The sequence below is a fragment of the Culicoides brevitarsis genome, chromosome 1 (genome assembly GCF_036172545.1).
Source record: "Culicoides brevitarsis isolate CSIRO-B50_1 chromosome 1, AGI_CSIRO_Cbre_v1, whole genome shotgun sequence".
NCBI classification, from domain to species: Eukaryota; Metazoa; Arthropoda; class Insecta; order Diptera; family Ceratopogonidae; genus Culicoides; species Culicoides brevitarsis.
The window spans coordinates 36062936-36079191 of NC_087085.1; the positions used below are offsets into that span (position 1 = coordinate 36062936).

The 16256-nt window shown below is 29.1% G+C and overlaps 1 long non-coding RNA gene across 1 annotated transcript in view; it reads left to right on the forward strand.

Moving 5' to 3' along the window:
• The first annotated feature begins 329 nt into the window (after window positions 1-329).
• Window positions 330-16256, forward strand: part of LOC134828540 (uncharacterized) — a 31157-nt gene continuing 15230 nt past the window's right edge. Inside the window, exon 1 of the long non-coding RNA XR_010161905.1 lies at window positions 330-1134. This is a non-coding gene — a long non-coding RNA (uncharacterized LOC134828540). The remainder of the gene's footprint in view (window positions 1135-16256) is intronic.

The window sequence follows — 16256 nt, forward strand, 5'->3', positions numbered from 1 at the left end:
CTTTCTCTGAGAAGTGTCTGGCTGTGGCACGACGAGAATGGCAGCATGTAGTCAAACAAAGGTGCGAACACGAAATAAAACGGAAAATGAAACAGTTTGTTTTGGTTTTCAGTATTTATGCGGCGTGTATAAGGCAGCGAGAGAGAAACACGAAGAGAAAGAGAACAAAAACTGGAGTTTCTGTACGTTTTATGAATGGAGTGATTTCTCTTCATGCGAGTATCTACGAAGCACGTCTTTTTTTTTAAGTTTTTAGGTATAACACAATTTTATGTGACTGCCAATGTTTTTCATTGCATTGCACGGATTAGTCTGAGTGAGTAAACGCCGGGGACATAACGTAAAAATATTCGTGCGCGATTTTTTTTGTCTTGTATAAAATTTCTTCTACACTACAACTATATTTCTCTTGTACACCGCGCGCGTCAAAAAAAAAAAAAGAAACGAAATAAAAACACGTCGTCGTAGTCGCCGTCGTTGAAGTTATATTTTTAAGCAAATCAAGCGGGACTTGTTCACATACGAAAAAAAAAACATAACAACAACAGTTAAAAAAAAACTTCTTGTATATTATTTCATTTGGAAAGGTAAAAACATACATACAGCGAGCTGCGGTGCTGTTACATTACAAGTCAACCTAGATATTTCGTCGTTGTCGTCGTCATAATATCCAATATATGTCACACTCGTATATGTGCAATAATAATCACAATAATCAAGTTTGTCGTGTATAAAATATCAGAAAAGCATGTAAAGAAAGAAGAAAATACACGTAAAATATCAAAAAAGTAAAAAAAAAGTGTAAAAAAAAGTGAGAAAGAATAAAAATAAAGAAGAAAAAAAAAGAAAGAAATGTTGAAATAAAAAAAAAGAAAAAAAAATATCTTGTGCTCCATTTATGATTGTCAAACAAAATTATAAAGAATCCACCAGATGATTTATTACGTATTTATTTCACTAAAATAATACTCTGTGTGACAGTGAAACGCGTTGTAAACAAATATATCGGATTAACTTTACTTTACCGACTTGTGACATTTTTATTATTCCGCATCATATTCAACAGCATCGAAAATCCTCACGAAGAAAAAAAAATTAACGGAAGGAATCTTCTTACTAAAATATTCATGAAAGGCAAGCATTTTTTGTGTTTTATGTAATTTTCTGTGTTAAGGTTTAATTTTTGAGAGAAAAAAGTGAACGTGAGTTTTTTTTTTGCTCTGATAATGAGAAAATTTTTTGATGATTTTTGGTGAAATATATATTTAAATTTTATAAAAAAAATTAATTAAATAAATTGGCAAAAATAAATTTTGTAAAGAATTTTAAAAAATATGTGATTTTTTTTTTTCATAAAACAGAAATATTTACAGAATGAAATTTAAATCAAAATTCTTGAAATTTTTTTAATTTATTGATATTTGATAAAAATATTTTAAAAATATGAAAAAATTGAAAAAAAAATCTCATAAAAAAAGAAATATTTTTAAAAAAATTTCTAAAGTGAATTTTTTTCTGATTTTATCGCAAAAATAAATTAATAATAAATATAAAAAATCATAATATTTTTTTTAGTTTTAAAATAAAATATTTCTGAATTTTTTAGTTTTGTAAAATTGTCAAGAGATAATAAATTTAGGATAATTTTAAAAATTTTAAAATAATTAAAATTCTTGAAAAATATTTAAAAATTTTTTTAATTTAAATTAATTAAAAAAACGAAAAATTATTAAAAATAAAATAAAAAATTAAAAAAAAATAAATTAATTTTTTTTAAATGAAAAATTAAAATTAATTAAAATTAAAAAATTAAAAAAAAAAATTAAAAAAATTAATAAATTAAAAAAAAATAATTAAAAAATTAAAATTAATAAATTAAATAAATAAAATTAATAAAATAAAAGTAAATATTGTCAATAAATTATTTTTTAAAATATCTTTTTACATCATTCAAAAATTCCTGCATAAATTAAAAAATTCTAAAATAATTGAAAAATTACCTTTTATTAAACCAAATACAAATTCCTCGAAAAAAATGCGTTCAAACTATTCATTTCGCGACGTTTCTTTTGTGGTATCCGCCATATCAAAGTAAACAAGGCACCTCATAACATACACAAAGCTTATATTATTATTATAATCTCATTACCATATTTAACTACACGTTAATACAGAACCACATTCGTTCGGAACAACAACAACAACAATTATTATTATTTTGTGTACCAGAAACGCATGCAAAGTGTATTATAGACGAAGGAATTATTATTATTATAAATATTTTAACGTTAAATCGTTTATTTAATAGTAGTGGTCGTGCGTATATTTACCTATTGCGCGCCTATGTAATATAATTTAATAATTATTCAATCATTTATTCAACTCGCTTCACTACGCGTTCGTGCAGCAGTGCAAATATCATAAAGATCCTACTTTCCCGCGTTGCCCGCCATGCTACCCAATTTTCATTTTGGTCGTTTAATTATCGCTTGTATTTGCTTGTAGTTGTTTTCGCCACCACTTAAAAGCTATCATGCAATTATGATCGAGGTGCTTGTGTAGCTGACGTTTGGTGTACGGCAATTGCGGTTTATACACACACACACACTCATTAAATTATTTAGCAGTGATTGTTTTCTTGCGTCAGAGGTGATCAACTGTAGAAATGTTGGGAAAGTGACGTCATAATTGTTAATTAACGATAATAACACTCGAATTTTAGTTTTTTTTTTGTCTATAAAAAATTAATGTTCTAATGCGTTTTGACAGAACGACAAATGTTATTAAATGGTGTTAAAAGACTCTTGCATGTTTTATTAATTATCGTTAATTTTTATTAAAATAATCAATAGGAACAGAATTATGGGAAATGCTGTGAATTTTTTTTTTTTTGTAAAGTGATGAAAAGTTACATTGACAATTTATTTTAGTAGAATATTTTTAAATAATTATAAAAAAAATTGAATATTTCGTATAAATTTTTAAATAGAGAGAAATTTAATAAAATTCAAAATTAAAAAAAAAATTAAAAAATTAAAAAAAAATTGTATCAACCTTTTTCTTTTTCGTTTATTAAAACAAAAAAATAATTTAATAATTTAAAAAAAAAAAATAATAAAAATTAAGAATTTTTAAAAATATATTAAAATTATTATTTTAATAATTATTTATAATTTTTTTATTAAATTAAAAATTTTATTAAATTTTAATTATTAAAAATAATTTTAAAAAAGATAATTTAAAAACTCGTAAGATTATTAAATAAATGAATTAAAATATAAAAAAATAAGAAATTGAAGGATTTATTAAAATTTTATAAAATTTTTTAATTTAATTTAAAAAATTATTGTTTTTAAATCAGAATCTTTACTATATAAATTAAAAAAAAATAATATTATTATGAAATTCTTTAATTTTTCAAAAAAAAAAAAAAAAAAATTAAATAAATTTTTTAAAACAATAAAAAATAAAAAAAATCTATTTAAATAATTTTAAATATAATAAAACAATGATATTTTTAAAATTATTTAAATTGATTTTTTTTTATTTTTTTGAAAAATTTATTTAATTTTTATTTTTTTTTTAATTTTGGGAAAATTAAAGAATTTCATTAAAATTTAAGATTATCATTGACAAACTTTATATATGTTTTTTTTTTTCAAAAACTTTACCACTTGAAACTAATTAAAAAAAAATCCAAGTAATTATGGAAAATTCTTGAAAAATTGTTCAAAAACAGTGAAATAGACAACAAAACTCTTGAAAAGGATGATGTTTAATTGTTCATTCCACAAAACTTCTCTCTCTCCCATTTTTCAACGGAATTCCTGCAATTTCCATTAAATTCGTATTCAGTTGAAGAGCCTTGACGACACGCGTAACGAAGATTGTCATGCGAAAAAATACGAAAAAAATGTTTCGGTAGTATATAGTAATTAGTTTCATGCAATGAAAAATCGAGGAATGAGGGAGAAGCGAAAAAAAAAATCCTGAAAAATGCTTCCCATTAACGTTCGGCTCGTATGTAGTAATAATAATGAAAATACAAACACAGTGCAATTACTTGCGCCGCTACATGCCACAAAAACAACAAAAAATTATTATTATAATAACATCAACACACACTCGACTCGACTCGGAACAACAAACGATGTAAAAGTGTTTTTCATAACAACACTTCCAAACCAAAGGGAATTTTTTTTTCCATTCAGAAACCGAACGACCGCGCTAAAATATGTGAGAGAAGAGGGGCACATACCGAAAAAAAAAATGAATTTATTCTTTTTTCGCAAATAATCTGCCGTGCTGCTGCTGTCCCGTCGTAGTCTGTTATTATTTATATATTTTTTGCCTTCTTTTTTAGACCAGATATTAACGCGCCGTGGCATACAGACCCATACAGATGATCCATCAACCGCACAAATTGATTGAGCCTTAATTGAGCTGCCTTAGCAAACATACACACAGGGGCCACGTACAAATGATTGAGAGTTAAAAAAAAACTACGCTTCTGTTATTGAATTCAAGTGAAATATGATTATTACAAACGAAATGTGTTCTGTGCTGCGGTTTTTAATGATGCTTTTCCCTTCATTTCGGTATACACGTCGAGTTGATGTGCTTAATTTAATGTACGACGGTGTACTTGTATTTTTTTTTTTTTGCGTAATCAGCTCGTTAAATTTTTGGACCAGATGGTTTCTGTCTCTGGGAAATTACATTCTTCACTTATTTTTTGCGTATGCGTTCACTTTCTTTTTTAAAATCTTTTTTTTTCACGTGAAAAAAGGAAAAGAAACGGAAGGTGCTCTTGAAATCTCTTATTTTTTGCTTTTTTTCAAGTACGTTGTAGAGAAAAAACTCATCCGTAAAGCTGGCAATTGCTTGGGAGAGAAGAAGAACACTCAAATACACACACAATGATTTATTTATGTCAAAAGTGTCACTCAAACAAACTTTTTTTTTGTAAATGTTTATCACGTAGAATTTCTAGCAGATTTTATGTCGTAAAATCGTTTATTGATCGTTTATCGAGCAGCAACGGATTACTTTGTACCGCAGGTCATGCACCTTTTTACATATTCCCCGCATAGACAGCCAAGATGGATTACTTAGCCAAATAAATAATTGATTTCATGTAGCACTTGTAATGCAACTAAATTTGTGGCATGTCACTTACCTTTCATCGACATATAATGGGCGGCATGGAAAACTACCAGGCGTGCCCTCATTCTCAAATTATTCAAGAAAACTTTTGCCTTTGAACGAAATGAGATAACTTGATCTAATAATACATTCCGTTGTTTATATATGCGAAAATTGGAAAAATTTTATTTTATTGCAAAAATCAGATCAATTTAATGACTTTTGAACAGAGCAACTTATGGTATCCAATCCATGTTGTAATAAAATAAAATCAATTCGATTTTATGCGTTCTCTTATTATATTTATTACAACTGTTCCAAACATAAAATTGAATGGATGGATGAAAATGTGAGGAATGTCCAAAAATGGTTTTTTAATTTATTTTTAATGTCGAGCTGTAAAATGTCTCACAATCATCTTAGGAATCTTCGTTGAACAAAATACATTTTATAAATCGGTTCATTTATGTCACTTCTTCCAAGTCGAGAGCAGCGGTATCGTTGTAACATACGGGATCAAACCAAAAACCACAATTTAATCACCATAACTGATAAAATTACAACTATTAAGAAGTATTTTACAGCATACCTTCGAGTTGTACGGACATTGTGTTCTGCTGTGTAAGACTAGATGTTTTTGGCACAGACTTGCGAGACAAATTCCTCCATCTTATATCTCTACCAATTACTCTCGTTTCATTAACGTTTTGGTGAAGTTTCTGTGACACAGAAATTCCAAAAATTTATTCGTATTTTGTCGACGACGCTCTCAAGTTACACTTCTCTTTTTTTGCGTTGTCGAAGACAAAAGACATTCCGTTGCTGTGTTTTGTCGTTTTGCTGCTTCTAAATTAAAATATTTACATGCGAGATATTCAAAGTGTGTATATATTCCTTTTTGCCTTAGATAGCAATTCAAACAATGGAAATTTGTTTTGTGTGCAATATTACTTTGACTGTAAAAAGGTTATGTTTCGCAACATATTTAAATATTTGCGATTCAATTCATTTTAGAAAAAATTGTTTAAACATTATTGACAGTTTTAGAAATGAAATTTGAGGCTTTAATGAAGTTATTTGAACTTATAATTTATGTTAAATAAGCTACTTTTAAAGTCATTGAATTTAAGCTGCTTTATAATGCATTTCATTATGTTTATATCATATGAGATTTTGGAAGCATCTTCATCTCGAACATATTTACGAATACATTTTTGTATATAAAGTGTTGGATCAATTGGAGACTGATCTATTTTTATCGGTCGATAAGCTCTTGGAGAAAATGGTTAGTTTATATTTAATTCTAAGAGATTATTCTTTTGTTTACTTTTCCGAACTTCCTTGTCCTTAGTAACAAATATTCATCGTCAATTTTTGCATACATGATTTCAGACCCTTTATAAGTTTTTCCTCTGGCAGGTTATCTTAGCGACGATATGTACAATTTTATCACAGCGCTTTTAAGTTAGGTTTCTTCGAATATTTATTTTGCTTTTTAAAGTAATAGTAAATCGGCGTTGCTAAAGATCTGGCAGCACAAATATTTCCTTCTTTGGATTGATGTATGATGTAAAACTACTAAGAATAAACTTTTCAATTATTGTTCATTTCAAGAATTGTAAATTGGAACCTGAAAAGTTAAGAAAAAAAGTTCTGATGAACTAGATCAGAAAACTTTCATGATTATTGTTTCAGATTCAGTAATTTTTAACAAGTCTGTGTAAGAAAAAAAAGTTTAAGAGTTTTATTAAATATATGCAAATTGTTGCGAAAAAATATTTACCATGCGAAACATGAATTCATCACAATTCCCTGATCTGCTCCTCTTCACTTATTTTTTTGCCTTGAGGTAGAGCACGGTGACGACGCACAGCGACGATGGAAGAAGAACAGAGCATATCCATAAAATAACGACCAACCGGGGTAAACGTTTAGCAAATAAACCGCCGCCGCGTGTTTGTCGATGTATATTTTATATTTTTTTGTTGTTGTTGTTTTTATTATGAGAAATTTTCTCGTTATACGACTGTGAAAAACCACAATAATACGCACAAAGTACCGAAAGACACGTATTGATTAGCTCTTTTTGTGTATATATTCTACGTTATTGCTATCTGACTGGAAAATATTTACACCGTTTTTTTTTCGGTTCGTACATTGAACACACGTGCTTGATGTGTACTCGTGTGTGTGTGTGTGTGCGAAAGAGTATCGAGCAATCATATTTTTGTGATTCTATTTTTATTTTATGTGTATCAACGATTTTATTATGCCTATGCTTTTGCAATCAACTCGCTACTCGCAGCAGAATTGATGCGATATTGTTTGGAGTTGTTGCTGCGATTGCCACCGTCGTTGTTTTCGCTGTGCAATATTTATTTTTTTATGTACGGAAAACAAGATTTTTATTATTATATTATCGTTTTTCTGTTGTTGTTGTTGTTTTGCGCGAATATTATATTATTATCATCCAGTAGAACTATAATTTCATGTAACACGTATAGCGAGATGAAGGCTGGCAGGCAAACAGGCAGGAACAGTGTATTATTTCGTACTGACAGGCAATGTCTAACAATTAAATTATGAGTATGAATAAAATATTGGATCACGTACTCCAGTTTATATCATTTTATTTTTACGTACACAATGTGTTCCCATTCATTCTCGTCATTTTTGTCGTTTTTCCCTGTCATGTAATTCGCTCGCAAATTTCAAAAGTTTTGCGCAAAGAAGAATGTTCTTGATGTGCTGCTGTTGCTGCTACTTCATGCCTTGAATTTCGGAACAAACAGAAAAACAAACATTCCTCTATGATGAGTCTGCTTTACTAAATATGTGCATTTTCATCGACATCATTCTCCGGAGCACTATTCCGTTCGTCGAGCGAGAGAGATGTGACGAGATGATGTAAAAAAACGGCGAAAAACAATGTATATGTGATGACACTCGCCTCGAATATACTTTAGGATGAGACATACGGAGAGATGGTATATAAATATCATCGAGAATGATACAATTATTCCGAGCCAGTAGGCATTCGACAGATATAATGTTTTTTTGTTGCCATTCACTGTGAGCGATGTGTTGAAGATTTGTGTTGTCCTATTTAGTGAATGATGCACAGATGCAATTAGCACATTTATTGTTGTCTTATCTATGTGGATTCTGCTGAGCATTTGCTGAACGTGATGAGATATAATAATCTACATAAACAAAACTAACGGACCTGTAGATTTCGTTCTACCAAAGAAAATTTTTTTTTTGTCGCGAAGATATCCTGAAGTTATGCAATTGATATTTTCTGAACTTTAGAAGATTTTCTCAATTTTTCATGGATTTTTGACGCTTAACTTCACAGTAACCTTCTTAGAGCTAATTCTGATAAATATCAAAAATCTTCAAAAAGGTTAGAAAAGCAGAATTTGAATTATCTCATGTCACAATTTGTATGGATTTCAAAGGCATAATTCTCTTATAAATTTAACTTGAAAATCCATACGAATTTTGTTCAAAATTTAATCAAATTCTGCTTCAAGTTTTTTTTTGTAAATTGTCAGAAATAGCTCTAAAAAGGTTTATGTGAAGGTAAGCATAAGAAATTCATGAAAAATTAAGATCATCTTCCAAATTTCAAAGTACAAAAAATATTAATTGCATAACCTCAGGATTTTTTCGCGACAAAAAAAAAGTTCTTTGGTAAAACGAAACGTCTGTACAAAAAAAATTATAAAAACCTTCCAAATCTTCAATTTAAACTTCACTACATACCATAAGAAGGCTTAAAATTGATTTTTTTACAAGTGATGTTAATTGCATACTTTCAGGTATCAATTTCTTCTTTGAAAATGATTCTATGGTAGAACGAAATCTACGGGTCCGCTAATGCTTCATATAATGAGACACGTTTGTCATCGCATATCAAAAAGGTAATCTAAACTTGATATGCACTGTCGCTCCTCATCTGCGTCACGTTTTTAACTTTAAATCTGACACGCAGCGTACGGAAAAAAGACTAATTGCCAAACTCTCTCATTCTATGTTTCTGCGACTCTCGAGAAGAAAGCACAATCAATCCATCATCATCTAAAACAGTTTTCAACTTGAATTACGTTAAAAAGCCAATTTTTTACATTTGTTTATGTGTGTGTGTATTTTTAGAACGCAGAACTGATGAAATATTGCCTCAGACACTGCTAATAGGCACACTTCTGATAATATCATTTACACACAAGTGATTTATTATTGTGAGAATAGAATGTTGAATATCAGTTGTCAAATACAATACAATAAAACTTATAAGATAGCAGCAGCAGCAGCAGCAGTAGTAGCACGAAATAACATCGAAAGCATCTCACTAGATTACGTACATTCAATTTACAACTACTCGACAAGTATGGCAATATTATTTTGCTTTTTCGAGATGTATCGTAACATATAACATGGTTTTGCTATCTCGAACGTGTCTCAATATCATAATAAATAGAGAACCCAATTTATAGGAAAATACGGAAGGAGGAAAGAAAAAAAACTAGAGAAATATCATCTATTCGAGTCGTCGTCGTCGTCGTATGCTTCTGGAGGTACAACAAACATGTTTGAATAAAAAATTGAAAACATATTATTGATTTTCTTTAAATGATTTGTGTTCCATATATAGCTCCATAATACACATGCCAAATCTGCCATGCCATGCCTTTTCTACCTCAAATATACCCAAACGCACGCTGCATGTGAAAAGATGTGTTTTTTCAAGAGTCGAAATGTTAACACCAGAAGAATTTTAAGATATTTATTTGTTTGGGTTTTAGCACTCCTCTGTCGCTTTCACTCTATATATGCGGGAGGTTTTTTATTTGTACAACATGTAGTTTTTTTTTCTTGTCGTATTTGTTTTTCGCTCATCCTTACGGCAAATACTCCAAAAAAAGCTTTCACTTCCTCCAATAACAGTAAATTTACATTTATATACAAACATTTTTCTTCTTCTACTACTATGAAGAAGAAGTAGAAGAAGAATACTATGATAAAAAAAAACGAGAGATATCCCTCCAATTTGTAAACTTACGTCAAAAAACAGCCAACAAAAGAGGGGGCAAAAACACAAATTTTAGCTACATCTCCTTTATATCCATTCAATGAAACACGATGTAAAAAAATACCTGAATTAGCGTGAGTTATTGACGAATTAGAGTAACTGTCATATCCACAGTCCTGAAAAGAAGAAAAAAAAATCAGTTTTAAAGAAAAATTAGTTAGTTATAGTTTCAAATCACCCGATTTCATAACTTCATCGAAAAAAATATGGCATGAGATTTTTTGATAGTTTTTGAGTTAGTTAGGCCTAAACTAATCGAAAAAACCTAAATTCAAAATTCTGGAACGAGCTTTTAGACATTTTTTAGCGGATTTAAGGGTCTTCAAGTACCTCTATGGCTTACCAAACGGAACTAAAATTGGCTAAAAACACTGAAAGTCGTTCCAGAATTTTGAATTTAGGTTTTTTCGATTAATTTAGGCCTAAATAACACAAAACCATCGGAAATCTCATGCCATTTTTTTCGATGAAATTATGAAATCGGGTGATGTGCTTTTGTACAAATTTCAAAAAATATTTCATATTTTACAAAAACTTTGAAAATTCCGTAAAATTTATCAAAATTTTAACTAATGAACATTTTCTTACTTTTAATATACTTCAATTTAAAACTCTGAAAGAGTTACAAAATTTTCGCTTTTTAACTTAGGACGCTCCAAATTTTTTTCTAAGTTTTTATCCCCTGTCCCATTTCAAAAGCCGAGAATCCAATGGGGCAAAAAAAAAAGTTAAAAATTTCATCAAAATTGACCATTTTTTTGGTCTTTTTCCATATTTTTTCAAGGAATTTTCAAAAAAATTTAAAATATTTTCAAATTTAAAGAATTTTTGTATTGAAAAACGAAATTTAACATGAATTTTCATCTCTGAAAATATTTTTCAAAATTTTTTGACAGTTATTTTTATGAAATTTTTAATTTAAAATAATCTGAGATCAATTTTAAATCATCAATTCTCAATGTAAATACCACAAAAACTACTAAAATATTCTTTAAAGGCCCAAATTGGTTAAAGTTTTGTCATTTTGTATGAAAAAGTATTTCAAAATTCATTTTCATTATGCCCCCCCCATTTTGAAAAAATATTTTGGGACAAAAACATCGGAAAAATTTGAAACGGCCTTATTTAAATTTTTTTATTTTTGTAAATTTTCGATACTCGATGTTTAAATTTTTTCAAAAATTAGAGGAGATTGTTTTTGCTTTTTCCCTTAAATTAAAAAGAAATTTAACGAGTAATGACATAAAACACTTTAACAAACTCTTTACCTCATAATTGGAACTAAATTGCTGCCATGACTCCAAATTACTCAAAAGCACTCTTCTTTCACATAGCGGTAACGAAACCAAAAACCAGCGCATCCAGGCATGCGAATTTCAATTTGTCACACGAACTAACACACAAAAAAAATGTAATAAGACGAATGGTGAGCACGTTGTCTTTATGGGGTTTTGGTTACACGATCTGACTATATATTTTTGTCACCCATGTTACACTGTAAGCTTTTAAAAATAGCAACATCTATCATTGTGTTCTTCCAATTTATGTACAGGGATAGGGCATTAGAATGATGGAACTTATCCATAAATGTATGTCCTATGCGTGCATAATGTTTACAAAAATAACAACAACAAATCCAATGTATCATCCGTCGACGTTCTTCTGTCAGAATTTTTCCTCGTTTTTTTATTGTTTCGCACTCTTGTTCGTAAATATCGGTACCGATCGTCGCTTAATGTATTAATGTGGATTCAAACGTGGATTTCAAATGGGTTTTAAAGTCAAAGTTAAACAAACATCAACCTATTTGTTCTGGATAAATCTCTTGATACACTGCGTGTGTCGCGACACGGTGTTGTTTTTATTTTATGTTTTATTTTCGCTGCTGCTGCCGCCGTTGGCTTACGATGATGATGATGATGATGTTGATGAAAAAAAATCCATTTGCTATTAAAGACAGAATTTAATGTTGTCGCTACCCTAGCGACGTTTTATTTTATTTAAAATTTTGCCTACTCACAGAGAATGTGTGCGTTGTAGTTGATTTAGACAAGCAATGACAATTTTTGACGATGATTAAATGAATTATTGGCACAACGTTTTGATTAAAAGCATCATTTTCTGTCTGGCGTATGCATGGCGTTTGTGTAGTGTGGGAGCTGGCGAAGATGTCGGTTGACATGAATTACGATTGGTTTGTGCTCAAAACGAAAATTTCGAAATGCTCTGTTGAAATATTTATTTCGATTGAAAAGAACTTTTTTTTCTATCATCTAGAAATAAATTTAAAAATAATTTCATAAGATTAGTTAATTTTATTTGACTTAATATTTTTTTTTTAATTTTAATTTATATCAAAAGTAGATAAATTAGTTAATTAATAGCTTATAATTATTAAGTTAAAGTCAAAATTGAATTCTTACAAAAATTTAAAAAAAACTAAAAAAAAAATTATTAATAAAATTATTTTTTTTTTAAAAATTTAAATTTAATTAAAAAATTAAAAATGGCGAATAAATATGACGTTATTTTTTGTCCACATGGATTTTCCAAGATGGCCTTTTACAAAAAAAAATTTTTTAATTAATGATTTTTAAAGTCACAAATAATTAAATTTTACCTTAATATTTTTAAAAAAAATTAAAATCAAAGTAAAATTAATTTTAGTTCTCAATTTTCACCTAGAAGAATAAAATTAATGTTTTTGTTCGCTTATTTTTAAGAAATTTTTCTTAGTGTGAAGTTTAGCGTAAAAATCTAAATCAAATTGTTCATAGGGCAATTTAAAAAAAAACCATCAAGTAATATTGTTCATTATTTGAACATTTTTTGGAAAAAAATTAAATTAGGTCAGAAACTTATAAATATTTAACTTAAAGAAAAAAAAAATTAAAGGTAATTTTCATTCTTCAGTTAAAATTTTTAATTGGTACTAAAATTTTAATTTTTCAAAAATATTATTTTTTTCAAAAAAAAAAAGTCTTATTTGACTAAGGTTTTAGCTTTCATTGCTGAAATTAAAGCTTTAGCATTGAAAAAAAAGACGTTTTATTGAATTTTACTAAATTAAGTCAAATTAAATTAAATTAAAATTAAGTTATATAAAAACTTACAATAAAGCTTGAATATGTTAAAAATATTAAGTAAAAGTCAAAAGTTTTCTCGAACCTGATGAAAACAATAAAAACCAAAAGTTGGTCCTCAAAACATGATAAAACCCAAAAAAAATAAAAGGATTGTTTAATAAAAGGCCCTCGTGACATTAATTAACTATAAAACTTTATCTTGAACTTTTCTAAAAGGTCATGGTAATAAAAAATGTTCATGTTCATGAATGGACACTGCTCTGATTTATTTATTTATTTACATAAACAACTGTATTCTAGTCTTTATAAATTTTTGATTTTAGTCCATACAGTACCACGTACATGTGAATAGGTAGAGTAATGAAACGGCAATAAATTAAAAATATTATATGGCATCCGCTCTTCCGACAAAATTTCCACTTGGCATAAATGTTTTACGCCTCCCCGTTTACATCGGAAGATATATGTTTGCACAATAAAATATAGACGTGAAAATGCGTCAATTCCAATACGAGTGTATTTACATCACAATTTATAAGCATTTACTGTCAATAAATACCCTCGATGAAATTAAGGGCACATTTGGTATTGTTTTTCCTTGCAGACGATCCTCATTTATTTTATTTTTCGGTACGTATATCAAAGATTATAGATAATAAATTTGATGAAAATTCTATTTTTGAATATTGAAAATATTGGTTCGTTAATGTTGCAAAGAGGCAAAAAGGCAAATAGCAATTTTTATCATGTTTAAGACAAGATATTAAATGCCATGAATAGCCATGAATGTTATAATAACCTAGATATCGTTAAATGCTATAAAAGTGAGGAATTATCTAGATACGTTTTTAGCAAGATACATTCCTCACATGTACGATCTAAAAAAAATATAACAATAATCAAAGTAGAAGAAGAAGGAGAGAGAATGCTCGTAATAATAATATCAATGTCGTTACAATATACTTGTGATGCCGCCCGTGCATGGCGATGATATGTGTTGCAAAAAAGAAAGTCGAGAATCTAATCTAATTATCACTCTCTACCATTATCTGCTTAAAAGGTTCGCAATAAGAGGCAACTAACTGTGTGTTCAAACTGATGTTGCTTGAGTATGAGTCGCTATACTCACATTGGCGGCTTTGCTATTTTCGCCGGGAAAATTATTTGGTCGTTTTTGAGTAAAATTTGAAACTATCAAGGTATTCGAAAACTTAGGATCTGAGCTAAGGCTTACTGAACTATCATGTTGGTCTTTGGAGACAATCGAGACCTAAAAAGGTAAACTTTGGATTTTTTTTTTTGAATAAAAACAAAAAATTCTTCTAAGAGAGTTTTAAAATCGATTTTAGATGCCTTAAAACAATCTCTGATTGGTCTTAAAACTTCTAGAATCGATTTTGAAACTCACTTCAATTGATTTTGAATATCTGTTATTTTTTAGAAAAATCCTCTAATATAACTTTTCATTTCTACCAACATGAAACCGATTTCCGGAAGAAAACATCAAATGTCTCCCATCGTGCTTCGCTGCCATTTCCATACAGCATCAACCCAATCTCATCTTCGTGTACAGAAAATAAGGGAAAAAAATGCGACCTATATTCAAAGGGGCTCAAAAGTCGTTTATCAAACCACTGCGCATTGTTAAAAGTTGTAAAACTGTTTGTAAAAGCACACAATCGACCTTCAATATGTGCTTTTGTCGTACTTTTTCATTGTCACATGGATTGCATCCGCCCGCTCCAACTTTAACAACATTATATTAATATCATGCTAATGTGAATAATAGCAAGGCAACTCTTCAACGAAGATGTGCCATCGTTGCTCTTGCTCGAACATTCAGCCTAGGCAGAGATAGCTGAAGAATATTAGTTTAGAGAGTAGTGTGGGTGACGTCGACACACATATTTACATGATGAAATATTTATTACAGTGTGATGTCATCTCCGTCTCTCTTTTGACGAATATTTTGTTCTTTATTTAACAAATCAGACGTAGTATAAAATAATAACAACACACAAAACATGCATTAGTGCCATATAGAAACACGTTCGTGTTTGGAGTGGAGAGATAACTAAATGGCAGTAAAAGCAAGTAATAATGAACAAAAGGAACGTTTTCTAACACAATTTTTTAATGAATGTTCTGAATGAACGTGACGTACATACGTTTTTAATATAATAAAACGTGTAGTGAGCAACACACAATAAAAAAAATTAAATCTCTCATAATAATTACATTAGTGTAGTCACTCTTTGGTACTTGATGGCAAGCACTTGGATGTTTTTTTGTTTGTCGCTTTTTTGTGTGGTTCTACCACGTGCTACGTGCTGTACAAATTGCGAAAAATAACTGTTTCGCAAGTGTCTTTCTGCGAGAAATGAAATGTGAGAAGTAACCAATGGAAATTGAAATTGTTAAAAATGAGTCAAACTTTAAATCAGACTTTATTGATTCATTAGTTTTAAAGAAAAGCTCAACAATAGAATATCTAAGGTATAAAATAAGTTTAAGAAGCTCTATAAAGAACTTATAGTTGGAATATTCTTGATATTCTTTTAGCAGACCTAACATTTACCAAAAGATCTATCAATTTATGATGTTGTGACCGGCGACAGGTATTGTCGCTATTACCTGTCGTCGGTTACGAGGGAGAGATGTCACTTTTGTGGCAGAGAGAAAAGAAGATAGACGTGCTGGCGATATTCTGGATAATTTTGGAAGAATAAAGCGATTGTTTAATTAATTGATTGAGTTTTCATAGTCATTGGGGTTACATTTGGCATCCCTTGCGGGATTCGAACCCGCGACCTTTGGATTAGAAATCCATTTTGAGGTTACAATGTAAATATGGAATCTATCTTCGATAGTTCGATCACTTAAGATACTTTTTTTTTCTTTTAAGACAAAGTATCTAAACTACCTTCTAT